The following is a 21,621-nucleotide window of genomic DNA, read 5'->3' as shown; positions in this document are numbered from 1 at the left end:
CACCACTAACATCTGCACAGTACCTTGTCGTTTCGAAAGCTCACGATCAAGTCATTGCCTTTGATTTCCCCAAAAGCCATATGAAGCAGGCATCATTATTACCCTGGTTTTAGAAATGGAGAACTTCTGGATCGGAGCATGTGAGCTCTGGTCCCACAGCCATGGAGGGGCAGCACTCAAGTCTAGAACTTGTACTTTTCCAGAATTTCAAAGACAAGAACTCCAAGGTATTGTACTTTCTAGACATCTTCCACGTGATTCTGATACACAACCAGGCTTGGGAACACTGGTCTAGACCAACACTGTCAACCAGGGTGATTTTGCCTTCCCCCGGGAGACATGCAGCAATGTCTGGAAGCATTCTGAGTGGTCATGACTGTGGGGAGCGGGGACGGATGAAGCTACAGGCATCTAGTGGGTAGGGGCCAGGGGTGCTGTTAAACATCCTCCTGTGCAGAGGACAGTGCCTCACAACAAATTATCCAGCTGGAAATGTCACTATGGCCAAGGCTGAGAAACCGTGATCTAGACTCTAGTGCCTGGCTTCTCAAACTGTGATCTGAGAATCAGCAGTTAACACCACCTCAAAGCCTGTTAGAATCCAGAGCCACTGAATTAGATTCTTGGTTTGACAAGATCCCAGGGCAATTCGTAGGCACTGAGCACTGCTCTAGACCACGCTTCCTTGGCCATCACAGAAAGGAACTTGAGCAGTAAGCCAAGCTCATTATTCGGTAGACAGGAAAACTGAGCCCCAGAACAACCAAGCAACTCGCCCCTGGTCCCACAGCTTTATCCAGAGCAGACTCCCATCTGGTCCCTCAGATTATCCACAGCAGACTTGCCCCAAGTCCCACAGATTTCCAAGAGCACAGCTCAGATCAGATTCCAGATCCCAATTCCCTGACCTGTGTTGGCTCCGAGATGCCACTTGGGACCCAGGCCCAAAGTCTTTCAACAGCTCTCCTCTCTGCAGAGCTGATACGACTTTTTTGGTGTTTGGGGGGATCTCACGAAGCCTGAAAGGAACAGATTGTCCTGTTGGTGGAGATTTTTTTTTTTAAATTATCTCAGAACATCACAAAGGATGAGGGTGTTTGCTCACCAATTTTGCCTCTGGCTATTTTACAATGGAAGTGGCCACACGGCTCCCATAGCGGTGGATCACAGCAGGCGCGTCAGCAGGCTGGAGCAGAGTTCTCCAAAGGGACGGCAGCCGCTGACGTGGTCTCCCCCAAAAGACATCTGGGGAGTGATCCCAAAGCAGTTCCAAGGCAGTATTTGGAATGAACCGGCAAGCGTAAAGGGGATTTATGCAGCTGAGGTCCTGAGCAGGTTGTGGCAGGGTTTTGGGAGCTTAGTTCGGAATAATGCAGACACACATCACAGACACACGTGGCTGGATGTTTGCCCCAGTCCTTGGGAAAAAGACAAAAAACGAATTCTCTCAGGTATTCTCCCAGGCTCAGCTTCAGCCGGCATAGAGTCTAATCCCTGAACGGCGGAGGGAGCCCAAAGCCGTCCCTTCATCCCAGTATCTGCTCGACACCTAACTGCTGACGCAGATGCCTTTCACAAAACCCAGAACCTGGCCTGTGTCGCCAAGAACCAACAAAACTGGAGAAAGTTCTGGAACCAGTGAGGACAGAGACTGGAGGTGCTGCCGGCCTTTGGCAAGCTGCTCAGGTGAAACCAGAACACGGGTGGGTGCGTGACAGCAACCTACACTTCAAACTTGAGGAGAGGGAAGCAGATAAAAGCCTGGAGAGGTAAATACCTGCTTTTATGCAATATGTGATTACACACAAAATAAACTGTACAAAATACTTACGATAGGTTGTTTGGGCAGACACAGAGGTAGATGTTGACTAGGTTTTCCCATAGGCCACAGTCCAAAGAGGGAGAGAGAGCCCTGGCTGGGTAGCTCAGTTGGTGAGAGCATCGTCTCCATACACCAAGGTTGCAGGTTCGATTCCCAGTTGGGGTGCATACAAGAAGTAACCAATGAATGCATAAATAAGTGGAACAACAAATCCATGTTTCTCTTTCTCTCTCCCTCGCTCTCCCCTCCTCTCTCTCTAAAATTAACCAATAAAATATTCTTTTTAGAAAGAGGAAAAGAGACACCTTTTGGTGAGTTTCATTGCTCTCCGAACCCTCCCAGACACAGTTGACCTATAAGCACACCAGAGCAGAGAACAGGGTCAGGCAGCAAAGGACTCTCTCAGGGTCATGCCTAAGGTTTACTCCCATGACGCCTCAACTTGCCTCAGCCGAGGCCCCTCCCCAAAGTGTGCTTTGATAAGGAACACTCCTATTTCTTTTCAAAGCCCGAACACAGGGTAAAGGTGACTGATTTTCATTCTAGGCCTACTCTTTTGCTATAGAAAAGAGCGAGCAGGCCATACTCTACCCAAAAGACTTCAGGTAGGTGTCCTTACATTTCTGACAAAGAACTTGGTTCACTGGCTTGCTCTCCAGAGGCTGACAGCACCGGCTGAACCTGGCTGTGAGCTTCTGCTTTTTAGTGAAGCCAGTATATATAACATTTATTATCCTGCTACAAAAATGTAATATCTTTTTAAAGTGTGGGGGGAGGGGCAGAGAATTTCTCCTACACATTTGAAGAATAGAAAAAGCCTCCCAAATCCCAGAATATGTTAGAGCTGAAACAATGGAGGGTTTTTTTTTTTTAAAAAGTCAAATTTAATGGACCGTTTAAATTCCTAGTTGATGGTAATTAGAGAGTAAACAGTACTTCTTGAAACCTTGCTAGACAGAACTTAATCCAATTTAGATAATCACTAACCTTTGCTTTTCTCTCTCTCTGTCTCCTCTAAGTGAAATGCAAGAATTGATCTACAAAGGCCATAAACCGGCAAAGCATAAGAAAAGAATATTTAAAGACAGTGACTGGGCAAATATTACCTCAAAGGGCCAAGTTCAATGAAAATAAAAACAGGTCTCACGGGCTTCCTAATTTATATCAACTTTAACCTGAGGATTCTAACCTGGCATCTTCACAAGAGAAGGCATGGCAAGGGAGGCCAAGGTACTTCCTCCCCCATTCTCCCCCTCTGGGCACCTCATGTGGCATGCCAGTCCAGGTCTTATCCCTGCCAGATCAATGCTGGTCATTCTCGAATTCACACTATCTATAGGGCCTCTCTCCCGTGGAATAACTACTGCCAGGCTGTCCCTTCCGTCCCTCCATTGTTCACCCACCTCCTGTCCCCTCATGTTAGAGTTCCTGCACTCCTCTGGTATGAAGTTCCAATCCAGAAACTTCCATGTGAACCACTAGGCCCTTCTTGAGCACTTGAGACCCTGGGTTCTTCATGGAAGGCCTTCAAGATTACATATGAAAATGTACCGGAAAGAGCAAGGAGCTTAAGTTAATGGCTGTGTGACATCAGGAAAGTAATGAACCTCTCTAAGCCTCCATTTTCACATCTTAGAGCAGAGGCGAGTATCTACCTGCTCTGGTTGTTGAAAGGCTCAAATAACATCACCATGGCTGTACCTGGCTCACAGTACTTGCCCAATACACAAGTTCGCTGGTTTAACTGTACACGTTTCAAAGCAAACCTTAGATCCCCAGCCCTGAACAAAAATGTAAATCAACTCCACTGCACCTTTGATGCCCCATCATCGCCTTGCATCATCTACGCTCCCATCTTCCCTGTGGGCTCCAAAATGGAATCTTTCCTTGGAAAACAGTGCCTTTTGCTTAACCGGGTACCATTCTCTCTGTTCCCAAATGCCTAGCCCCATCCCCCATAAAAAACAAAAAACAAAAAAAACTCCACAAAATGCTTGATTCGCAAATTTTATCAACTGAGATATTAGTTGATAAAAAACTGGTCTATAAGCATGACTTTCAGCAAGCATCTGCATTCTGCATATAGAGGCTACTCTAGGGAACAAGCTTTTAATGATGGACGTTAAACACGGTAGGGAACTTTCAGAGGGGCTCAAACTCTATTTCTCAAATCAATTCTGTATTGATCTAGCTCTGTAAAAAAGACTAAAAGGGAAAAAGACTGCAATTCAAGACAGATTTTGGTATATTTTACCTTGTACAGGGCAACAGAAAAGGAATGCCCACAGGGAAATATATACATGCATACCACACATCCTTAGGATAGAGAAATATGTAAGAAATCCACAAAGTCCTTAATAAATTTAATTTTCTATTGATAGTTTAAATATTGCACATACATCATCAATGAACGAAAAAGATTGTGACACTTAGATCTGAATTACCAGCACGAAATCTTCACATAGTAGTGTAACAGGGTTTTAGAGAGAAGATTAGAATTTCTTTTTCAATAACTGAACCACTCTGTGTATTATGTGATGTCTTTAAAAAAAAAAAAAAAGAAGCCACCAGGTTAATCAACTATAATCTAATCAACAACTGAGGAACTGCAGGGACAGACATCTCCAGCACAGGCTGGTACTGTGAGCCCGGAGTAACAGATCTGGAATCCATTCCCAACTCTACCCCCACGTATGTGACTTTGGAGCTTTTTTAAAAACAGGGAACATTTTTATCATGTTTAAACTCAGACCACTATGGAAATCTTACCCATTGAAATAAATATACTTCCATGACCCTCTGGATCTGAAAGAAATGAGGTCTTCTCATTCAGAAACAAGCTAGTCTAAACTGAGTCCTTAACAAATAAGCCAGTTGGACTAATTTATTTCTAATGCGTTTTCTTTTTTACACCATTAATGGTTCTGGCTGTTAGAAGCAGCAATAAAATACTGAAAGGAACAATGGTTGAAGTTGGAAAAATCGAAGATAACTTTGTGAGCTGACTAAGCACTGTTTCCCTTATCTGCTACATAGTATGCTTTGCTCAGTACCCCAGGTCAGATTCTAGGGTTCAATCCTGCAGCCAGAGAAGGCAGGCCAGCCAGGTTCCACAGAGGGGCGCTGCACCGCTCTCGGTCGAACTAGGAACTTCACCACCAGCTCAGTTTAAAAAGTGACTAAATTAGTGTCTGCAAGCTCCATTTCCTTTCCTGACTCACTCGCTGCTGCATGTTGTCAATAACAAAGCTTTCCACCCCACAACAATTCACCAGAGCACAGAACTGTGACATTTTGCAGCATGTAGGCCAATGAAATGTCAAGTCTGCAACCCAGGGTGGTCAGGATCACCAAAAGGAGGTCAAAAAGGGCAGTCTCCAAGGCTTTGATCAGCAAGCACCCTTTGCTAGAGGTGGAGGGCAGAGGATGGAGACAATCCAGACCCTTGGCGTCCTTGACTGCTTTGTTCCTTTGCATTGGGTCATTTGAATTTGCACGCCTAGTCCGGTCCAGGGCTGCGCCCCAGCGGGGATGCCTGCAGACTCCAGACCAGAGCTCTTTCCGTTCAGGTCCTCCGAGCAAAGTGCTGCTGAGCCGCCGCGCGTGAGCTGTAGGTCTTGTGGGGCGCATGGCAGTAATTGAAACCTTGCATACCACAGGATTGCAGTGGCATCTATAAATACTCACTGCCTTACTGCTGACGAACAAAACTCGGGCTCCCGGCACCGCGGGGGAAGGGGCCGCGGCCTGTGACCGAGGACAGGGGCTGGGTAGAACAGGGGAAAACCCTACTGCCAACCAGGGCGGCACCCCTGAGCCGATTCCTGAAGCACAATTTGCAAGTACACTGACCCGGGGCAGCCGCCCCTAGGAAAAGTATCGGCCGGGAAGGGAGGCTCGGGCCGCCGGGCTGGGGCTCCCGAGCGCCCCCTGTGCGCAGTGAGCACGCCGCGCGCACAGTAGGCGCGCAGAGGACAGCCTAGCCAAATGGAGGGCGGGCGGGAAAGATGAAGCGAAAGGGGATGCCGCCGGCGCCGAGAGCTGCCCGCCCAGCCGGTCCCCCGCGGGCTGCGCCCCAGCCCCCAGCCCGCGCACGTCCAGCTGTGCGCGGGACAAAGCAGCCGCCTTCCCTGCTCTGCCTTTGCACGGCTCTCTCCGGCAAAAGGGGACCGCAGGACAAGATGGGCTGTTTCGGGGCGCCGGATAGCCTGCGCCCGAGCTCTCCGCCCCACAGCCCGAAAGAGAATGAGAGAGACAAACAAGCAAACTCTTTTTCGAACTCGTGGCTCAGCCTGGGTCCCACGATCAGCGGCATCCCCCATCCCGGCCACACTGGTGCCTCGCCCACTTTCAGTCGCGGACGGACGGACGCGGGGCGCGCCTTCCCCTCCGCCGCACCAAGGGGGTCTCGAATCCGGTCCTCTGCACCCGCCCGCAGCATCCGATCGGAGGATCCTTAACCTTGCAGGGGTCCTCAGCGGTTGCCCCCAAATGGGACGCTTTCCCCGAGCTCCCTTTCCCCGTGCCCCACCGGATTGTGCCACTGCTGAGCCAATGCCTCTGGCCCCTCCCGGAGACTCCCCCGCTCATCCTCTTGGGGTCCCGGGAGTAAGTCACTTCGAGCCGTGCACAGCCGCAGCTCGCCTCCTCCCCAGACGCCGCGCGCTCGGGGAAAAGTTTCCGGTTTTCCCAAGAAAGTTTTCTCACCGGAGAGAAATGAGGGACTTGGACGGCTCTCCCCGCCGCGCTCTGCCCGGCTCTCCCTCCTCCGTCCTCTCCCAGCTCTGCCCTCCGCCGGGTCCCGTCCAGCCTCAAGTCCTCTCCAGCGCGAGTCAACAAGCCAGGCGGCCGCGGAGTTCCCAGAGCCCGGCTGGTGACACGTTTCCCTCCTCTCTCATCTTACGGCCTCCTCCTCCCCCTCCTCCCCCTCCTCCCCCTCCTCCTCCCCCTCCTCGTCCTCCTCCTCCTCCCCCTCCTCCTCTCCCCCTCTCCTCCTCCTGCTCCTCCTCCTCCCACTTTTCCTGTCCTGTGTTCTTCGCTTCAGTTTCTCTCCGAGAGCCTCCCCCTCCCTTCCATCCCACTCCTCCCCAGCAGCAACTCTCACCCTGCTGGGGGGCGGCGGAGGGGGGAGCAGAGAGAAGGGGAAAGGGGGCGCCTGCACTTACATCCAGTTCAACAATATCAGGAAATCCAACTCTTTTAACTTGAAAAGGCCGGGAGGATGCCACAGGTCAGGGAGCTCAGTGCTGCGTTTCCTTCACACAAGACCAGTCACCCCTCGCCCCCCACCACGGGATCCCCCCCCCACCCCCCACAACTGGAAACACTACCTAGAAGCCAAGGAGCGATTCTAGGGAACTAGAGCCTAGGACTTTTGTTGTTTTAAGGAACAGCCCCATGGCCCATTACAGAAGTTGTTTTAAGTGCATTTGTGAAAGTATAATTCCAATGAAGTCTCTCCCTTAATAGGCAAAAACTCTTAAAGTTCCCAAATTCTCTTTCCAACGGAAGGTTTCATGGATTGAATGGTCCTTCAGAGTCTGAAACAACAGAAAACCAACCAATCCCCAAATTAAAAACAATGTCAAATTATTTTCAAAGCTTTTTTGTTTTGTTTTGTTTTGCAGGTGTTAAGAATTAGATGCAGCTGTTTCAGGACTCACTGGCTTGCATAATTTCACCCTATGGTTGAGCAGGAAATACTTTAAAAATGCTGCCCGCTTACACATCACACTTAGGCTTTGAAACCACAGTGACATTTGCTGAAGAAAAGATATGTCTTTTTAAGTCAAAACTGAGGGGGGGAAATCGTGTTTATTTTGATCACTGTGACCTTACAACACCTATGTAAGGGTTGCTGGTCAGGGTGTGCCCACAGGGGAGGGGGAATTGATGAAGTTCTGGGTGCTCCACTTGTCCAGTGACATTCGTGAAAGCCAAAGTATTCTCAGTACAAACCCCAGGATGACAGAGAGGCTTGAAATCTTATCCCAGGAATCACATACAATGAAAGGAACTTGGCCCCAGACACTTGCCTAAGGAAAGCTTGAGGGGGCAGTGATGTGGGAGGGGATTTGAGCTGCGGCTTCAGGGCAGCTGAGCTGAGGCCCTACGAGCCCAGTCCTGGAGCCAAAAGGTGAAGGTTTGTGTACCACATCCTTCTCTTACTAGCTGCAGGGTAAGAGCCAAATTACTTAATCTTACTGTGCTTCAGTTTGCAGCCATGAAAATGGGTCTAACATAGTAGCTGTCTCATAAGGTTGTTATGAGGATTTAATGAATTCGTATAGAGAAAGTGTTTAGAATCTCTGCTGGGGTTCAACAGATATTAAGCTATTATTACTATAATTCTCCCACAGGTCCAGAGGTGAAAAAAGCTACTCCACAAGGCTACAGGAACATTGATTTGGGAACATTCATTCTGCATTGCAAACGCCCTCATCTCTTTGAAGGCTGTGTTCAGGGAGGTACACCCTATTGGGTCTATTTAAAATTGTAAATAACTCTTCCCTCCTCTTCATTCAACTCTACTCTTTCTTTTTCCATTGCATCTATCACTTGTAACATATCCCAAAGTTTACTTCTTTTTCTTTTTTTATCATCACCTGAGGACATTTTTCCATTTTTTGTTCAGATAGAGTGGGAGGGAGGGAGAGAGGGGAAGAGAGAGAGAGAGAAATATCGACATGAAAGGGACACATGGAGTGGCTGCCACCTGCACGACCCTACCAGGGCCGGGGACAAACTGCAACCGAGGTACGTGCCCTTAGTGGGAACCGAACCCGGGTCTCTCTGGACCTCAGGCCGACGCTCTAACCACTGAGCCAAACGGGCCAGGGCCTTCTTTTAAAAAATGTATTGTCTCTCTCCCATCACCTCTTACTTCCAGGCCAGCTCAGCTCTACAAGAAAATGGATTTGCTCTGTTCACTGATATTGCCCAAAATTCTCGAGCAGTGTCTGGCATAGCCTGTGCACTAAGTAAATGATAACAAAGGGTAAGTGGATTCATTTAGCTAATATATGCTGTACTAAGTGCTTATGGTGGGTTGGGCACTGTGCAATTAGAAAAAAAATCTAAAACATAATCACCAGACCTATCCAAGGATAAAAGAGGCTCCCTCTGGCCCTGGCCAGTTTGACTCAGCAATTAGAGCGTTGGCCCATGGACCAATGAGTCAAGGACATGTACCTCGGTTGTGGTTCATTCCTGGCCCTGGTCGAAGTCCTGCATGCAGAAGGCGAACAGTCGATGTGTCTCTCTCACACCAATGTGTATCTCTCTCTCCCTCTCTCCCACTCTATCCGAACAAAAATGGAAAAATATCAAGTAAGGATATATAAAAAAAAAACAGAGGCTCCCTCTGGAAGAAGTACACTCCCTGGTAAAGAGAAGTATTCACAATGTAGGCAATGCCAGCTGGGTGGAGATGCCCTAAGAGAGTACCCAGGGACCGGAAGGGAGGTTTACAGAGGTTAAAGTCTCTTCTACCCTAGAGGTTGCTGTATTTGTTTTTGTTTGTTTGTTTGTTTTTATTTATTTTTTGGTACGTGCCCCTAGCAGGAACCAAACCTGGGACTCTCTGGTCTGCAGGCCGACACTCCAACTGCTGAGCCAAACCGGCCAGGGCGAGGTTGCTATATTTGTAAGTAGAATTTTCTCAACAAGTAGCCAACATGTTGGTGTAAATCAGAACTTTGTGCTAAGGATGATTAATATATTATACTTGTCACCACTCAGATTTTTACCAAAATTCTAACCAAATGCCCCTGGAACATTGCCTTTTCTTATTAAGAAATATAATATTTTTTTAGAACAAACCAGTGCAGGTTACTCTAAGCATTCATTTATGGAAGAGGAAATTCTAGGTCTTTATTAGACACATCAGGTATACAGCTTGCCATGGCCACAGCCTTTGAAACAGAAGTTGGTCCCGTCAAGGTCCCTGCTGAAAGGGTAGGCCTTGGGCAGCCCCTTTTAAGACCAAGGGCCAGCACCTGACTCAAATGTAGCCAAACTCTGTGACGAACACTGGCATGAAAAAGGTACACTGAGCCCATCAGATTCCATCTCAGGAATGTGAGCATAAGCGCACACACACACACACACACACGCACACACGCTGTAGCTAATACCCAGAACAAAAGCTGAAAGGTCATGACTTTATCTGAGCTCTAGACTCTAGAAGTTGCAGGTTGGCTGCCTGTGGGCCAGCTAAGTGCATATTCAATGTATATTTTTGGATCCCCATTAGGTCAACATTTAAAAAAACAATTGCTCACATGTAAAAATCAGAAAACTTCCTGCAAAAATGTGGATTTTCAGCTTGCCTTGAAGAATCTGGAAGACCAGCGTGGATCACGCTGCAGGCCTGCACAGCCACAGTTACCGCGGGCTGAGGCACTGCCCCCCGTAGACAGGGCACGCTGTTTCCAGTTCGCCACAGGCCCAGGCACTCCCACTCCCGGCCTCTCCTGTCCCAACCTGCTCGCCCACTTCCCTGCCCCAGGCATCCAGAGGAGGGATGTTGGCACACACCGGGAGCGGCCAGAGGTATGAGTAAGCAGAAATTACGCTGTAGGATGACATGGGTTTATACCATTTTCTCCCCAGCTCCATGGCAACAAGGTTTTTTAACCAAAATTTGCTTGGACTCACATAATTTGGACAGTACTGAAGTAAAAGAAGCTATGAGGTAAAAATGGGCGTACAGGAGCATCAAAACTTGGAGATCAAAACCACCATCTATTTCCCTAGGGGTTGCCTTGGGATCAAAACCACCATCTATTTCCTGCTCTTCCAGAGGCCTGTTCTACTGCTCCTGTGTTCCCATAGCAATGCCTGCGTACCCCGTCCGCATTGCACATGTCCATCCCCAAAGACATATCGGACTGAGTTTGGGGTTAGCAGTAGGTGCACACAAACAAGAAAGGACAGGGCAGGGGGTCCCTGATCCCAATTCAGTGCTCTTGAACTACACTGTACTCCTCTTGGTCTTAATAACTACTTCCATCCCTGAATAATAGTGAAAATCACTTCTGTTTTCCGAAAGCATAGCATTGAAGGCCTTAGGATCTGATCTGCAATAGGTAGGAAGTGAGTGTCTGCTGAATTAAGGTGTTCAAGGTCTGATCTTCAGTTTGGACCTCCTTCCATGATACTTCAATGTCTCATACCAGCTCAAAATATTATTCCAGTGAAAGAAAGCCTCATATCCTTCCATAAGTTGTCTCCTTTATATAGATGGGAAAATGGAGGCCCCGAAGAGATCCTTTGCTGATGCCTGGTACAGCGGCTGTGAGGAGTACAGGTAGGTCCCCAGGCCTAGGCAGTGTTAAAACACACAGTTTTTCAGTTCCTCAGAGCTCCGGTCATAAAATAAGTTAATGTAGTTACTCATGAGAAATACTCTTGATATAGGACTTGCATAAGCACTCCATATACATCAGCAATATTGCCCCATCCATAAAAACGGGACCATTGGAGAAATAAGCTCAGCATCTGACCTCACACCAGGGTGTGAAACCGGTGACCTTTGGTACAGCGGCAGAACTTAATGCACAAATGAAAAATAGCTTACCTTCCTTCTGCTCGCCTCTTAACTCCCACAGTACAAAATGGGGAACCTTGAAGTTTGTTTTTTAGAAGAACTTGGATGATATAAACAAAACATAGTTTTCACATCCTTTTCTTGACAGCAATGGGGTATTTCTGGTGTGTTGGTAGTTTTTTATTCTTTTTTGTCGTTGGTATTGGGAAGTATCTGTCTTCCATTCTAAAGGGGCTGGTATTTAATTCTATCTGATTGTATTTTGAGAAGGGCTTGAATGAGCACATCTTAAAAGTGAAAAGAATTTTAGCAATCCTACACGAATTTCCCCTGGATTATCCAGATTTTGACTATTCCTTCCCACACTTGTAAGTCAGTCGGTTGGTTGCCAAATACTGACTGGCCACTTACTGGTGTCAAGTACTGGAAGTGCCACAGGGAACAAGAAACACAAAGTCTCAACCATCACCAGGCAGAAAGCAAACCAACAATAAACATGGAAACAAACACAGAAAGGAGATCGTTTGAAATACTGTTCTGTGCTGCGACCAGGGTGAAATGAAATTAATGCCGCAGTGACTGGAGGGGGAAAGAAATGGGCTTTATTGACAGTTATCAGGATAGTCTCTAAGAGAAGATAGCTTTGGATCTGAGATTTAAATGAAGAAAACAGGCATTCCTTGCGAACAGAAGAACATTCCAAACAGAGTAAATGCCCGGGACAGAGGGCTTGAGTCAAGAAGAAGCTTGATAAGTTAAAGGGATAAAAAGAAGGCCAGAGGGATGAAGGTAGCAAACAAGTGGAGAGGGGAATAAGATGAGATTCAAGAAATAGTTCAGGGTCAGATCATGTAAGACCTGGCAGGTCATTGTAAAAGTCTGGTCACAGTGAGAAGTAATTGGAGGGTTTTACGTAGGAAGCAAGGTGACTGATTTCTGGATTAGAAAGATCTTTCTGCCTGATATGTGGTGGATGAACTGAAAAAAAGGGCAAAAGTGAGAGCTTGCAATTATATTTGTAAAACATTATGGAACTAGAGATGAGGGACTTTCTAATGAATTGGATGTATGAGGAAAAGATAGGGGTCATGCCTGATGCTTAATTTTTATTTATTTTTTATTTTTTATTTTTAGCAATGGTATGGACAGGGGCCATTTACTGAGATGGGAAAGACAGGGTAGAGAGTGGAGATAGGAGAATCAATAGTCTGCTTTAGCTATGTTAAGTTTGAAATGCCTGGTTGAGAGCCAAGGAGAGATGTCAAATAGACATTTGAATATATGAGATGACATTGAGGGCTGAAGAGATAAATTTAGACCTCTTAGCATATACATATGCATTGAAAATCAAGGTAAATGTGATGCCTCGGAGAGTAAATATAGATGGAAAAAAGATGCCAGGGAGAATAGAGCAGTCTAGTAAAAGAAAAGGAACCAACAGAGGAATAAGAAGAATCAAGTTGCTATCCAGGAAATTCAAGAGAGTCTGACATAGAAGCTGAGAGAGCCCGGGTGGTGTGGCTCAGTGGTTGAGTGTCAACCCATGTACCAAGAGGTCACCAGTGTGATTCCCGGTCAGGGCACATGCCCAGGTTGTGGGCCTGATCCCAAGTGGGGGGCATGCAGGAGGCGGCCAGTCAATGATCTCTCTCTCCCTCGCCCTTCCTCTCTCTCTCAAATCAATAAAGAGGGGATGTGAAAATGGAGGTGGAGTGAATGGAAGCTACACAGACGATCTCCCAGGACCAAATGGGAATTACAACTACAATAAAGACAAATCCTAAAAAAGCAACAGTAAAGCAGCAGGACAGGACCATATAACCAGGGACACTGGTAGGATCTGCAGAAGTGCAAGAGGGTGGCAGACTGGGAGCCCATGGACAGTAGCAATCTTAATTGTGAACAGCACCCTTGGGGAATAAAGACCAAGCCTGCTCCACAGCACAGAGAGCCTGGACAGAGCACTAAAATGGCCACAGCCACTCACCTGGAGGCTTTGGCAGAGGGAGGGCAGACAGGGCTGGAACTCTGTGGGGACAACCGGGATTTGGAGGGCACTCAGAGTTTTTGCTGAGTTGTGGCCACAAAGGACGGTGGCCAGTGTGCTCCTTCCCAGAGCTGTGGGGGAAAGCAGCAGCCCCCGCCCCCTTCCCCACCCCAGAGATTCAGCCTTTCCCAGGTGAGGCAAAGAAATGAAAATTGAGGCTCATTAACAACCAGCATCTATCCCACCCTCTGGAAATCCTCTTATGCCAAACACCAGGGCTACATTCCAAGGCCTTGAGTAACTGAGACTACTAGATTCCAGGAAAAAGCTAGAGGATAACTTAACCTTTCCTGGGCTTGCAAATCTACCTAGAAAAGTAAGAATTGACAGTGGTGTTTAACGTGGGCCCGCCCAGGCCCATTCAAAGACAGTAGAGGGAGCCACAAACAGCAGAACACCAACACCCACAGGGAAAATTTGGCAGGTTCCAAAAGCCACTGAGATAGCCCAAAAGGTGAAACAAAGAAACAAATCCGAAATGAAAGAACAAGAGAAATCTATTGAAGATGAGATAAATGAAATGCAGTTAAGTAAATTATCAGAGGTAGAGTTCAGAGCCATGATCTTCAGGAAGCTCAACAGCACGAGTAAGAACATCAGGACCATGAGTAAAGATATAGAAACATTGAAAACCAACCAAGTGGAAATGAAGAATGACATAGCAGAAATTAAGAACAAGTGGAAGGACTAACCAGCAGAGTAGAGGGAGCTGAGGACTGGATCAGTGAATTAGAAGACAATGTAGAAAAAAATCAACCAATCAGAAAACCAAAAGGAAAAAACAATTAAAAAACAGGAAAATAGCTTAAGAGAGCTGTGGGACAACAGAAAACATAATAACATTTGCATCATAGGCATCCCCGAAGAGGAAGAAAATGGACAAGGGTTAGAGAATATATTTGAAGAAATAGTGACAGAAAACTTTCCTAACTTGGTGAAGGAAGAAGGCATTCAAGTTCAAAAAGCACAGAGAGCCCCAGGTAAGAACTCGAACAAGCCCACACCAAGACACATAGTAATTAAAATGTCAAAAATTAAAGACAAAGAGAGAATCCTAAAGGCAGCAAGAGATAAGCAACAGGTTACATACAAAGGAAACCCCATAAGGTTCTCAGCTGACTTCTCAACAGAAACACTACAGGCCAGAAGGCAGTGGCATGAAGTAATCGAGGTCATGAAAAACAAGGATCTGAATCCAAGACTACTCTATCCAGCAAGGCTATCATTTAAAATAGAAGGTCAAATAAAGAGCTTCCCAGACAAAAAAAGGCTAAGGGAATATATTAACACCAAACAATCAATGCAAAATATGCTAAAAGAACTGCTGTAATTAGTAGAAGAAATAGGAAGAAAAATATAACCACACTAAACAAAAATGGCAATAAATAAGTACATATCAATTATCACCTTAAATTTGAATGGTTTGAATAAAAAGACACAGAGTAGCTGACTGGATAAGAAAGCATGATTCACATATATGTTGTTTACAAGAAACCCACCTCACAACAAAAGACTCACATAGGTTGAAAGTGAAGGGATGGAAAAAAATCTTTCAAGCAAAAGGAAAGCAAAAAAAAGCTGGGGTAGCAATACTCATATCTGATAAAGTAGATTTCAAAATGAAGACCATAACTAGAGACAAAGAAGGCCACTACATAATATTGAAAAGATCTATCCAACAGGAAGCTATAACCTTGGTAAACATATATGCACCCAATATAGGAGCACCAACATATATTAAAAATCTTCTGGAGGACTTCAAAGGAGATATCAACAGCAATACAATCATAGCAGGGGACTTCAACACCCCACTGACATCACTGGATAGATCATCTAGACAAAAAATTAGCAAGGAAACAGAGACTCTAAATGAAGTGCTGGATCAAATGGATTTAATAGATATCTATAGAGAATTACACCCCAAAACTACAGAATTCACATTCTTCTCAAGTACACATGGGACATTCTCAAAGATAGACCACATGTTAGGGCAAAACTAAGTCTTTACAAGTTCAGGAAGATTGAAATTATATTAAGCATCTTCTCAGATTACAATGGCATGAAACTAGAAATCAATTGCAACAAGAACATGCGAAGACATTTGAAAACATGGAGGCTAAATAGCATGTTATTTAACAATGAATGGGTTACCATGGAGATCAAGGAAGAAATTAAAAACTTCCTGGAAACCAATGAAAATGAACACACAACAACACAAAATCATCTGTGGGATGCAGTGAAAGCATTTCTGAGAGGGAAGTTCATAGCACTATAGGCCTACCTCAAGAAACATTTCTAATAGACTATCTAACCTCACAACTCAAAGAACTAGAAAGCAAACAAAAAGAAAACCCAAGACAAAGTAGAAGGAAGGAAATAGTAAAGATCAGAGCAGAAATTAATGACATGGAGACCAAAAGCACAATTCAAAGGATCAATGAAACAAAGAGCTGGTTTTTCGAAAAAATAAACAAGATTGATGGACCCTTAGCTACACTCACCAAGAAAAAAAGAGAGAGAACCGAAATACTCAAAATCAGAAATGAAAGAGGAGAAATAATAACTGACACCACAGAAATGCAAAGATCATTAACAAATATTATGAACAATTATACAGCAACTAATTTGACAATCTAAGCGAAACGGACAAATTTCTAGAAACACACAGTCTCCCAAAACTGAACCGGGAAGAGAGAAAATTTTAACAGACCAATAACAACAAAAGAAATTGAAGATCTAATCAAGACTCTACCAATGAACAAAAGCCCAGGCCTGGATGGCTTCACGGGGGAATTTTACCGAACATTCAAAGAAGAATTAATACCCATTCTCCTCAAACTATTTCAAAAAATTCAAGAAGAAGGAAGACTTCCAAACTTGTTTTATGAGGCCAGCATAATTCTAATTTTAAAACCAGAAAAAGACACTACAAAGAAAGAAAACTACAGGCCAATATTCCTCATGAACATAGACACCAAAATCCTGAACAAAATACTAGCAAATCGGATCCAGCAATACATCAAAAAAATTATTCACCATGACCAAGTGGGACTCATCCCAGGGATGCAAGGCTGGTACAATATTCGCAAATCAATAAATGCGATACACCACATAAACAAAATGAAAGATAAAAAATCATATGATCATATCAATAGATGCTGAAAAAACATTCTACAAAATTCAACACCCATTTCTGATAAATATGCTCAGCAATCTGGTAATAGAGGGATCATATCTCGACATAATAAAGGCCATATATGAAAGACCTACAGCCAACATCATACTCAATGGGCAAAAACTAAAAGCATTTCCCTTAAGAACAGGAACAAGACAAGGATGCCTACTTTCGCCACTCTTATTTAACATAGTACTGAAAGTCTTGTCCACAGCAATCAGACAGGAAGAAAAAATAAACGGGATCCAAGTTGGAAAGGAGGAAGTGAAACTGTCATTATTCACAGATGACATGATACTATACATAAAAATCCCAAAGACTCCATCAAAAATTTACTAGACTTGATAAATGAATTTGGCAAAGTAGCAGGATACAAAATTAATGTCAAGAAATCAACAGCATTCATATACACCAATGATGAACTCACAGAAAGAGATACTAGAAAAAAACAATCCCATTTACCATTGCAGCAAAAAAAATTAAGATACCTAGGAATAAACTTAACCAAAGAAGTAAAGGACCTATTCGCAGAAAACTACAGATCATTGAAAAAAGAAATAGAAGAAGATATAAAAAAGTGGAAGCACATACCTTGTTCATGAGTAAGAAGAATTAACATTATTAAAAGGTCCATACTACCCAAAGCTATCTATAGATTCAATGTAATCCCCATCAAAATACCAATGACATACTTCACAGAACTAGAACAAATACTTCAAAAGTTCATATGAAACCAAAAAAGACCCCAAAGAGCCACAGCAATCTTGAAAAAGAAGAACAAAGTTGAAGGGAGCACATTACCAGATTTCAGGTTATACTACAAAGCTGCTGTAATCAAAACAGCCTGGTACTGGCACAAGAACAGGCAGATAGATCCATGGAACAGAATAGAGAACCCAGAAATGGACCCAAGACAATATGCTCAATTAATATTTGACAAAGGGGCGAGAACATACAGTGGAGTAAAGACAGCCTCTTTAATAAATGGTGTTGGGAAAATTGGATAGCTACATGCAAAAAAATGAAACTAGATCATCAACTTACACCATACACAAGAATAAACTCAAAATGGATAAAAGACTTAAATGTGACTCATGAATCCATAAAAATCCTAGAAGAAACTGTAGGTAACAAAATTTCAGACATCATACGCAGCAGAATTTTCAGATACATAACCTAAGGCAACAGAAACAAAGGAGAAAATGAACACATGGGACTACATCAAACTAAAAAGCTTCTGCACAGCAAAAGAAACAACCACCAAAATGGAAAGGCAACCCACTGTATGAGAGAGCATAATGATATATCAGATAAGGGGTTAATTTCCAATATATATAGAGTGCTCATACAGCTCAACAAAAGGAAGACAAAGAACCCATTTAAAAAATGGGCAGAGGAGCTGAATAGACACCTCTCCAAACAGGACATACAAATGGCTAAGAGACATATGACATATGAAGAAATGCTCAACATTACTAATCATCAGAGACATGCAAATTAAAACAACAATAAGGTATCACCTCACACCTGTCAGAATGGTCATCATCAACAAATCATCAAACAACAAGTGTTGGCGAGGGTGTGGAGAAAAGGGGACTCTAGTACACTGCTGGTGGGAATGCAGACTGGTGCAGCCACTATGGAAAACAATATGGTGTTACCTCAAAAAATTAAAAATTGAACTGCCATTTGACCCAGTGATCCCACTTCTAGGACTATCCCCTAAGAAGCCTGAAACACCAATCAGAAAGCATATATGTACCCCCATGTTCGTAGCATCACTATTTACAATAGCTAAGATCTGGAAACAGCCCAAATGTCCATCAGTAGACAAATGGATAAAAAGGCCGTGGTATATATACACAATAGAATACTATGCAGCTGTAAGAAAGAAAGATCTCTTATCTTTTGAGACAACATGGAGGGACCTAGAAAGTATTATCCTAAGCGAAATAAGCCAGGCAGAGAAAAACAAATATCACATGATCTCACTTATTTGTGGAATATAATGAACATAACAGTCTGAGGAAAGGGGTAGTCCCAGAGACGTGGAGGTGGGGTACAGACTGACAATCCCCAGAAGAGGGAGTGGGGGAGGAGAGATAAACCACAGAATTTATATGCATGTATGCGTGAACAGTGGACATGAACAACAAAGCTGGGGACAGGATGGGGAGGGAGGAATCAGTGGGGGGAAAGGAGAAACATCTGTAACAAAAATAAATTAATTAATTAAAGAAAGAAAGAAAATCAATAAAGAAAAAAAAAGTAGCTGAGAAAAGGTGTTCTGAGAAGGAAGGGTTGGTCAAGTATGTCCAATGCAGTCAAAAAGTCAAATAAAATGAGAATCAACTTTTCTTTGGCAAAATGTGGGTGACTGGTGACCTTGATAAAGGTCCTTCTAAGGAAGTGGTGAAGAAGGAAATCCCATCAGAGTGGGCTGAGGACAGAAAGAGAGTTGAAGAAATGGAGACAGAATACTAACAACTCTTTCAAAAGTTTTGCTGTGAGGGAAAGCAGAGCTATAACTGGAGGGGGTGGTGCAGGGTCAAGAGTAAGTCTGTTGATTTGATTATTTAATTTATTCTTTTTAATGGGCTGATAAATAGTAAGGCATGTTTTGAAGGTTGGTGGGAATTATCCAGCAGAGAGGGAAATTACTTTATGTATCCTACTCACTGTTTGTGGGAGGTGGTAGGGGAAATAAATGCTCTCTCGAATGCATTCTCCAAATATGGCACATTTAAATGTAATATATTGACCTGTTGAAAAATAAGTAAATAAATAAATATAAATAAATTGTCCCATTGAGACTACGATGAACTGTTAGAGGAAACTGTGTGGATGTAAGGTATTGATATGCACAGGGAAGGTTCTTATACCAGGGCGTCTGCATTACACAGCTGCAAGGAACATCAGTTACTTGGATTACCCTGTGAATGGTGTCTCCCGGAATTCTGCAATATGGCAGACTTGACCAAAAGATTCTTTGGGCTAGCTCCTTCATCAACCAACCATTGGTGCAGATCCATCTCCAGACTTTCTCCACTGATGTAGGAATCTGGCTCTATACATCCAAAGATGCTGACAATGTATTGCCCAATTCATCTCTCAGAGAGCCTTGCATCCAGATGGAAGGCGTTCATGGCAAGCCATGTGTACCAGTTTCCATCACAGTGCAAGATCAGCACACACTCAATCCATCTCCGCTCCTGAGGCAGGACTGAATGAGAAACAGTCCAAAGAAACTCTCAACATTGTTCAAAAAAACTTTTTCATTTTCCTTCATCAGTGTAGCAAGCATTTGGGAATGCCTGCCCAGACCATACCTGCTTTTTTTTTTTTTTTAATCCTCACCCGAGGACATTTTGTGTGTGTGTGTGTTTATCTTCATACAGAGCGGGGGGGGGGGGGGGGGAGTGAGAGAGAGAGAGAAACATCCATGTGAGAGAGACACATCAACTGGTTGCCACCACACAACCCCAACTGGGGCCGGGGACACACTGCAACCAAGGTACATGCCCCTGGTGGGAACCGAACCCGGGACTCTCTGGTCCACAGGCTGACGCTCTAACTGCTGAGCCAAACTGGCCAGGGCCATACCTGCTTCTTTAGGAACCATCACACCTCAGATTCTGCAGGATAGGGCAGCAGATCATCTGGTGACTTGTGACAGGTGAGGAGCGCCAATCAGACTGGCCTTTATGAGCTGAAACTAAGAGACCTAGTTGGCCAGTCTCCTGGCTTCATACCTCCCCCAGCAGGAGCTGCCTCAGTGTCCTCCCGGCTTCCTGACAACACTCATACCCCTCTCTGCCTTCAACACAAGAAGCCAAGGCTCAAGGTTACTCTTCATCCTCCGAACTATCATCACCACATGGCCTCTTTCATTCCCATTTCTTACCTGTCTCCCAGCCCTTCCCCATTCTCCAAAACCTTCTGCTGTGTGCTCTGCAACTCACAGTCCCCTATATCTTCACCTTTTCTCCTAAACGTTTTGTTAGCCTTTGTGCCCTAACGCGGTGGTTCTCACACATTTTGGGCTCAGGATACTCCTAAAAAGTATCGGGGACCCCAAAGAGCATTTGTTTGTGTGGGTGATATCTATCGGTCCTTCTTGAATTTGATATTAATGTATTAATTAAAAAATAACTATAATAAAGCTATCACATGTTTTATGAAAAATAGCTATGTATTTTCCTAAATCAAGGGAAGAATGGCATTGATTTACATTTCTGCAAATCTGTAACTTCTGGGCTTAATAGAAGACAGCTGAGTTCCCCTCGCCACTTCTGCCTTCAATCTGTTGTGTTATCACACATCATGTAGCCTCTGGAAAATTCCACTGCACATTTGTGAGAGAATGAGAATGAAAGGCAAATAATACCTTAGCATTACCATAAAAATAGTTTTGGATTTGTGGTTCTCTGCCAGGGTTCAGAGGCTGCCTGGGGTTCCCAAACAACACTTCGAGAGTCACTGTTCTAACTGAGCCCTGGCTTTCCGCCTGAGGAAGAAAGCTCTCTTCCCCCTCAAGTCTTCTCAGGTGGTGGTGGTTTCTCTCCAACACTCCCGTATCACTGGACTTTGAGAAAGACTGGTTGTTTTCCTTGTCCCCTGTACCACTTCAAGACCACAGTTCCTCCCTTAAAATCCCCATCAAACCATCGGACTATTCTTCTCGCTTCGCCTCCTTGTTGTGGTCATTGCAGACTCTCGGGTCATCCCCTCTTCCCTCGCAGCTTTAACACCTGGTTCATGGTCACTCTCTTAGCTACTGCTCCTGTCATAATTCTTGGTGATTTCAATTTCCATAGAAAGAATCCTATTCAACATCCTGGCATCTCGGTTCCTTGACCCCTGCCCCAAGGACCTTGTCCTCCACTCTCACCATGGCTTCTCTCTCATGGCCAGCCTTGACGTTGTCATTTCCTATTGCCACCCTCTCCCACTCTCTTGCTTTCCAGTCCACTCCCTCCGGTAACCGGACTCCCATAGTCCTTCAACTCCCTGAGCTATACTGCCTT

General features: G+C 44.6%; 1 protein-coding gene across 3 annotated transcripts in view; it reads right to left on the bottom strand.

Annotated features, from left to right (window-relative positions):
* PRR5L (proline rich 5 like) overlaps window positions 1-21,621 on the bottom strand; it is a 116,335-nt gene that overhangs the window by 60,116 nt on the left and 34,598 nt on the right. For 2 of the 3 annotated variants that reach the window (XM_036258760.1, XM_036258764.1), the window contains exon 1: window positions 6,530-6,710. The exons of the other annotated variant lie outside the window; for it this stretch is intronic. The gene's annotated coding sequence lies outside the window, so the exon portion shown is untranslated. Of the gene's footprint in view, window positions 1-6,529; window positions 6,711-21,621 lie in introns of those variants that run through there. 3 annotated transcript variants of the gene reach the window in all.

Source organism: Molossus molossus, unplaced genomic scaffold (genome assembly GCF_014108415.1).
Source record: "Molossus molossus isolate mMolMol1 unplaced genomic scaffold, mMolMol1.p scaffold_m16_p_13, whole genome shotgun sequence".
NCBI lineage: Eukaryota > Metazoa > Chordata > Mammalia > Chiroptera > Molossidae > Molossus > Molossus molossus.
This window is presented reverse-complemented; position numbering and strand designations above follow the sequence as displayed.